Raw genomic sequence first — 7,281 nt, 5'->3', positions numbered from 1 at the left:
CTAGCGGATGCAGAGAGACCACAGCCCAGCAGCACCCCGATCTCAGACTCTGCCGTGTGGAGCTCTGAGGATAAATGCTGCTGCCCTGAGCCCCCAGTATGCTGTGCTGGGCTACAGTGGCGCAGGAGAGACTAATAGGAGTCAAAAGGCACATTTGTGTGGACAGATCCAGGGGAGGAAGGCTGTCTTCCTCCTCTGCCCCGGAGCCCCTCTAGTTTCTTTCCTCCACCTCCCTTAACCTCTGCAGCCAGTGGACCCTTCAGTTCCTCATGCATGAGGCTTGCACCTGCCTCTAGGTGCCTGCTCTGTGCTGGAGTTGAGGCAACATGCAGGTGGGCCAAGCACAGACTCCAGGGTCAGAGCACTTGGAGCAATGACCCCAGGGTAGGTTACACAGCCCAAGTCTGCTCCTTCTTGGGAAAGTAAGGAACCTCATGCACGAGGCTTGCACCTGCCTCTAGGTGCCTGCTCTGTGCTGGAGTTGAGGCAACACGCAGGTGGGCCAAGCACAGACTCCGGGGTCAGAGCACTTGGAACAATGACCCCAGGGTAGGTTACACAGCCCAAGTCTGCTCCTTCTTGGGAAAGTAAGGAAAAATAACCCATTTCACAAGGCTGTGTCTCAGCCAGTTTGCTGCTACTATAAAAATTACCTGTGGGCAACCAGCTTATAAAGAGAAAAGGTTTATTTCGGCAGCTCACGGCTGTAGAGGTTTGTGTCTGTGATCCATAGGCTCCACTGCTTGGGGGCCATGGCTGCACATCGGGGAGGAAACACCTGGAGCAGAGCAAAAACAACTGCTCACCTCACGGCAGGGAAGCAGAAGAGAGGAAGACAGGGCTGGGGTCGGTCTGTAAGGGCACTGCCCACAGAGACCTGAAGACCTCCCATAGGCCCATCTCTTAGAGATGTCACCACCTCCCAGGAGGACCATGCAGGGGTCCAGGAGCTCACCATGTAGTCATTTGGGAGAAACACAGGATCCACACTATTCAGATCATTCTGAGGTTTAAATGAGATTAATACATGTCACGTGATCAATGCGAGCAGTCCATCAATATATTATTAGTGTCCAGAAAATAACTGAGCAAAACTCAGTGTGTCACAGGATGCGGTGTGATGAAGGCTGGCACAAGAGTACAAAGAGAAGGCCAAAGAGGGATGGGCCATTTGTCACCAGGGACCAGGGAAGGGTTGGTAGAGGAGTAGCTTCTGAACAGAGCCGGAGGAAGGAGTGGACTCCACCCTGTGGGGAAAAGGTGATGGGGTGTTGGTGTGTGTGTGTGTGTTTGTGTGTGTGTGCACATGTTCAGGTGGAAGAGAGAGGTGGGAAGGGATAAGGGACTTCGTCCTGAAAGAAATCGCATTTGTATGGTGAAGAGATCCCCAGGTCCAGTCCCGTGTGGTGTATGAGGCCTGGGACAGGTGGGGTCTGGACAGCCAGGGCTGTTAGTGGGGGAGTCTGGGGCTCCCCGTGAAGGTGATAGAACAGTGTGTGGTGCAGGAAGGAGGCCCTCGAGGGTTCCACCATCCACCTCAGCGACCAGGAGGATCTATCCCAGGCCGGGGTGGGGCAGAGGAAGACTTCAGGAGCACTGCACCGAGGGCACTGGCTAACTTGTTGGGGCGACAGTCCCGATGGCGCTTTTGTGGAGCACAGGAATTCACTGGGGGGACAGGGACGGCAGATCTTGGACTCACAGTGTGCAGGGCCTCACTGCCATGTCCACCCCAGCGCCCTGCAGGGCCTGCACCACCAGGTGGGTGCTGTATGTTGATGTCACTCGTGGGCTGGGAAACCCAGGGAGGAATGACGTTTAGAGGGGTAGTGGTCGTAAGGACAAGTGGGGGTACTTGGGACCAAGCTGCCCAGGGGCTACCGGACGCAGAGCCTTGGAGAGAGGTGCAGGATGGAGACGCAGACTGGGGAGCCAACAACTGTAAGCAAAAATGAGTCCCACGCGTTTAGAGACCAGAGATGCCCCAGCATGCTGTGGCACTGTGATCTGTCCTAGTCCTCACAGAGCCAGTGTCCGGGGCTTTATGGAGCCAGGGAGGGAGAGTGATGGCTGAGATGCACTAATTATTCTCGCAGCAACCTTGAGAAACAGGAACATGCAAGTACATTTCCCTGCCACGGAATGGAGGGAAGAGGGATCAGAAGTCACAAGTTGTCCCAGAAGGTGGCCAGAACCCTGGCACACACCCCCATCTTCTCCCTCCTCGGAAATATCAGCACAAATGCTTCCCCCATCTGGCGATGCTCTTAAGGGTTTGTTGTTTAAATAAAGAGGATTTTAAGCCGGCATATTGGCGCATGCCTGTAATCCTAGCACTCTGGAGGCTGAGGCAGGAGGATCACGGCGAGTTCGAGACCAGCCTGGGCTACACAGTGAGTTCCAGGTCAGTCTCAACTACATAGTGAGACCCTGTCTCCAAAAAAAAAAAAAAAACCCTAAAAAATAAAGAAAGAAAGAAAGAAAGAAAGAGGATTTAGAGCTGGAAAACCCTGCTGGCCACCCTGAGACATGTTTTATGGAACCATTAATGGGCACGCGGTTAACAGCGATGACCCATAAAAGAGCTCGTGGATTCAGACCCAGCACAGGTGTCACAGGCCATTTACAGATGCCTCGGGGTGTCAGTGTTAAGGAGACTCCAGCCTCAGCATCACACACAGCTCTCCCCCACCGCATCCCCACCTCATGGCTCACCCCTGCCACATGTGCCCGGCATAGTGGAGCATGTCTGTAATCCCAGAACTCTAGGAGGCTGAGGCAGGAGGGTTGCAAGTTTGAGGTCAGCCTGGGCGATTTAGCAAATGAACAAGAGCTTATCTCAAAATAAAAAAAGAGAGGGGTTGCCTGGGATGCAGCTCAGCATGAAGACTCTGGGTTCAATCCTCTGCTCCCCTTCAGTGCCCCTCAATTGGCTGTTGCTGCCTGTCAGCTAACACCACACAGTTTGTACTGGACTGTGTCAGCCAGCTGAGTCCCAAGCCTGACCAGGTGCTGTTTGCTATTTATCTTTGTGTTTTGCTAAATAGACGAGGCAGTGAAGAATTAAAAAGTACTCTGGAAAGGACTCCTTGGCTAAGAAAATATGGACAGGGCCCAGGCATTGGCAGTGTTTGTGAGTTTGTGCACTCACACACACACACACACACACACACACACACACACATTCCAAAGGAGTAATGCAGTCTCCAAACACACCCTTCTCACACTCTGGTGCAGTTAGGCCAGCTCCAGGTAGGAAGCAGGGCCGGGGGAGGGACACACCAGTCAGGTGACACAGGTGCAGGCTCCTGATCTCCCTTGGTAACACCTGCTCGACAAAGAGCTACTGTGCACCCCCGCATGCCAGACACCGGGGACACAGGTATGAAGGAGACAGGCATCCACTTACACAGCACCTCCCCCAGTCACAGCTATCCAGGGCCAAGCCGCTCCCTGACGCACACAGACGTGTTTAAATGCAGGCTCACTTGCATCACAAGCGTGCACTCAGGAGTAGGGAATGGACTTCACACCCCATCACTCACTAGGAAGGAAAAATGAGAAGCGTACAGTTTTAACAGCCCTCTCCGGGTCCAGTGCTATTTCCCTGGTTATCTCTCCAGGGGCCAGGGTCCGAGTGTCAGATGAAATGACTTTTTAATGTCCATCTGGGAATCCAGGAGGAAAGGAGGTGGTAATAACACTCCCTTTGTAACCTGTCTGTCTCTTCAGCATTTGAGAAAATTGGATGCTATTAAAATCAATTTAACTCTAAAGGGCAATGGACAGTGGAGACATGGTATTGACAGGAGAAGCCGGCAGCTGTGCCCCGGGGCTGGCTAGAGCCCCCCGTGTGCCCTGGGGGATGGGACTTGGGCTCCTGTGGCCCATCCAGACCACCCTGCAGGGTTTTTCCAGCAGCTGGGGCCAGACCCCCATTGAAGCTATTTGCAAAGGGTCCCATTCATCCTTCTCCCAGCCCTGGAACCAGTGCCTCCTGGGAGCTCAGAGGAGCTCTGGTAAAGGGGAGGTTAGATCCCGTCTTCAGGAGCACCACCGCTGCTGGGAGAGCCAGAGCCCTGACTCAGGGTAGCTCCCGGCTCATCCAAGGGAGATGCGTCCATGTGCAGACACAGGGGAGGAAGATGGCATTGGAAGATCAAATATTTGTGCAGTGTAGTTGATATTTATATAAAATTTATAAGCATCAGAAATGATTCCAATCTTGCTTTGAGAGACACATGTTTACAGCATCAAGTGTCTGCTTTGCCTGATTCCCAGGCTTCTCTTAGTGTGGTTTACTTGAACCAGCCCCTCAACAGTGCTGTTATAGTCGAGTTACTCTGTGTATCAGCCAGCTTTTCATTGCTGTGACCACGTATCCACCCTCCGTAAAGAGCTTAGAGGAGGAGTTGTGCCAGAGGCTCATGGTTCCACAGATTTCAGTCCATGGTCAGCTATTCAATTGCTGTGCGCCTGAGGTGGGGCAGAAGCATCATGGTGGAAGGGGATGATGCAGCAAGGGAGCTCAACCCACAGCAGCCTGGAAGCTGAATGAGAGGGAAAGATCCAGAAAGGAAGTGGCCGGGAACCAGGTCCACCCTTCAAAGGTTGGCCCCAGTGACCCAGCTCATCCAACTGGGTCCTACTTCCCAATAAACCCATTGAGCTGTGGACTCATCAATGGTTTAATCCACGGGATGGTGTTGGGTGCCTCATGATCCATGCATCTCTTCAAAAGCCTTCTGCCCAGCAAGGCTCTCAGGGTCACATGAGTCCCATGCACAGCCCGGTGACTCTGCGTAACGGCACAATTTTGAAATTAGTCCTCCATTCCCCGAATGTTTCCTCAGACAGCAGATGCATGTGGCTGTCCCCTACTTGGCTCAGTCTGCTGGCGACTGGTCACTGGGTCTCTGCGGCTCAGCTCGGACACTGGCAGAATCTCATGGGGCTATGTTGCTCACACATCTCCCAATGACAAATCCCCGGGGAGTTTTACGGAAATGGGTAATCCAAGGAGGAAATTGGCCAGCCAACCTGCAGAGTGCAGCAGAGACAAAAAGTGATAAGGCTGCAGGTGGAATTTGAACCCAGTATACTTGGAGTTGCAGGAGAAAGAGGGGATGTGGATGCTGCCACCCCTGGAGAGATTCTAGCTACACAGCCAGAGAAATTTCCTGAAGGATGACGTGGAAGGAAAGCAGTTATGACAAAAAGGATGGAGATGTCCCAGAGGAAGTGATGCCAGGCGAAATTGCGCTTTAAAAAACTCTCAGATATATTGTACGACATCAAAAGTACAAAGGATAAAAGGCTGGAAATTGATCCAATCTCGGAGCATGGAGCGTGACAATTTACCAAGCACAGAAAAGATGTTCTTTCTGTGTCCTAAGTTCCAGGACAACAGGAAGAAATACAGCGCTAGGCATGCTGCTTGGCTGCTCTTGCAGTTTCTTTGCAAATGAACACATACACAGACCTAAAAAATGCTTCCACCCTCAATGTTTCTAATATTTCATGTTGAGTAATTTAGATAAAATTGATATTTTCAAAGCTGATCTTACTGTTTAAAAGTAATTCTCCTCATATACACGCATGACCTATGGTAAAAGTGTTTTTCCCAACCTTTAAAAAACTGTGACACGATTATAAAGCTTCATCATTGGTTTTAAAGATTGTTTTGCATGGCCTCAGCTAATGTGGTCATTTTTCTGGCCTTGTAAGAGGGAATCCTGCTGGTGTACAGAGGAACAAACCAAGGATGAAGAGATGCATGAGAACGGCAAATATCCAGTTGATGTCTTGCTTAGGTTTGGAAAAGGAAGAAGGAAAGAGAATGTAGTTGGGGTGGTGAACACTGGAGGCTTTGTATTTACAGTTTATTTCTTCAGTTAGAGAATGAGTGTCAAAAGTATTGCATTTGTTTCATATTTTTCCCGTGTTGAAAATTTCTTGGCAAATAAAAGTCATGAGCCATACAAATAAAGCTCTCCGAATGGACCCATTTCTTGGCTGCATATGATAGATATTGGTGCTGGTGAGTGGAGATTGGAGGGCAGGGCTAGTTGGTTGGGGAAATTTTCTGAAGAGGGACTGACTCCTGAGGAGAAGAGCAGGGCACTGGAGAAGGCAGCAGGGCACATGATGGGGCAGGAGGCAGGTGTGGGCCACATTGTGCCCAGGCAAGGCTCCAGGCTCCCTTCATTGGAGGCTGGGGAGATACGGGAAGAGAGAAAGGCTCAGACTCCTGGTTCTGCTCTTCTCCCTTTGCATAGAGCACAGCTCCCTGGACCAGCCCTCTCTCTACAGGGTGCAGGAGCCTCATCACTCAGCAGGATGTCCCCTTTCCCCTAGGAGAGGGGTTTGCCAATGTCCCTCCACAGCTGCCTGTATCTTTTCTTGCACTCTGGGGTTGAGGGCAAGTGTTTGGAGCCCCTGGTTCCAGTATGATGTGGCAACCTGTTGTAGCCACGTCCTTGGGGCTGAGACACAAGACCTGACACCCACAATTTGAAGGAGGACAGGTTTGTCTTGGATCACAGTTACTATGGTCCATAGTGAGCTGGACCCAGGGCAAATCTTCATGGCAGAGGGGCATGGTGGAGGAGAGTTTCTCAGGGCATGGAAATCAGGAAGTGGAGAGTCCAGTCACCGTGATAGCCCCTTCTGATCAGGCCCCAGCTCCTAATAGGTTATGAGTGCCAAGGTGTTTTCTGCAGCCCCTGTTCCCACCTCCACCCTCTTGTGTCTGGACCCTTGGCTCTGGGCTCCCTTCTGAGCAGAGCCAGCTCCCTGTCCTCAGGCCTGCACTGGCTCTTGTTTTCATCTCCAACCCTCTGCTTCTAATTTACTCTCTGGTGTCTCTCTCTTCCGGAATGATCAGAACCAGGAGGCGGTCACAAAGAAAGGAGCTCACTGCTGCTCAGAGAGGGGAGCCATGTGCTCTGGGACATCTCTCCTCCCCTAAGGGATGAGGCAGATTTTCTGAAATCCGTAATGAACAAAATAGGAAGAGCATAGGAAAGATTTGTCTCCGGAAGCACCGCAGGTGGGAAATACCAGCCTATACTGTGGATGAGTTAGCCCCTGCCCCAAGGAGTGGGGCCTGCATGGGTGTCACACTGAGAAGCACGGATTTCATTCAAACCCACGGGGGAAATAGACACTTGCCTTCCAGGAAGAGAGCATGCACCACCGCAGCCCTCCTGTGACAGGCGGTGATCACAGAGCACTGAATGCCTCACTCTTAACCCATGCAACAGCCCACTGGGTGGTCCA

This window comes from Fukomys damarensis, unplaced genomic scaffold (assembly GCF_012274545.1).
Source record: "Fukomys damarensis isolate Sample0158 unplaced genomic scaffold, DMR_v1.0_HiC HiC_scaffold_20, whole genome shotgun sequence".
Taxonomy (NCBI): Eukaryota; Metazoa; Chordata; class Mammalia; order Rodentia; family Bathyergidae; genus Fukomys; species Fukomys damarensis.
Note: the sequence above shows the minus strand (reverse complement) of the source record.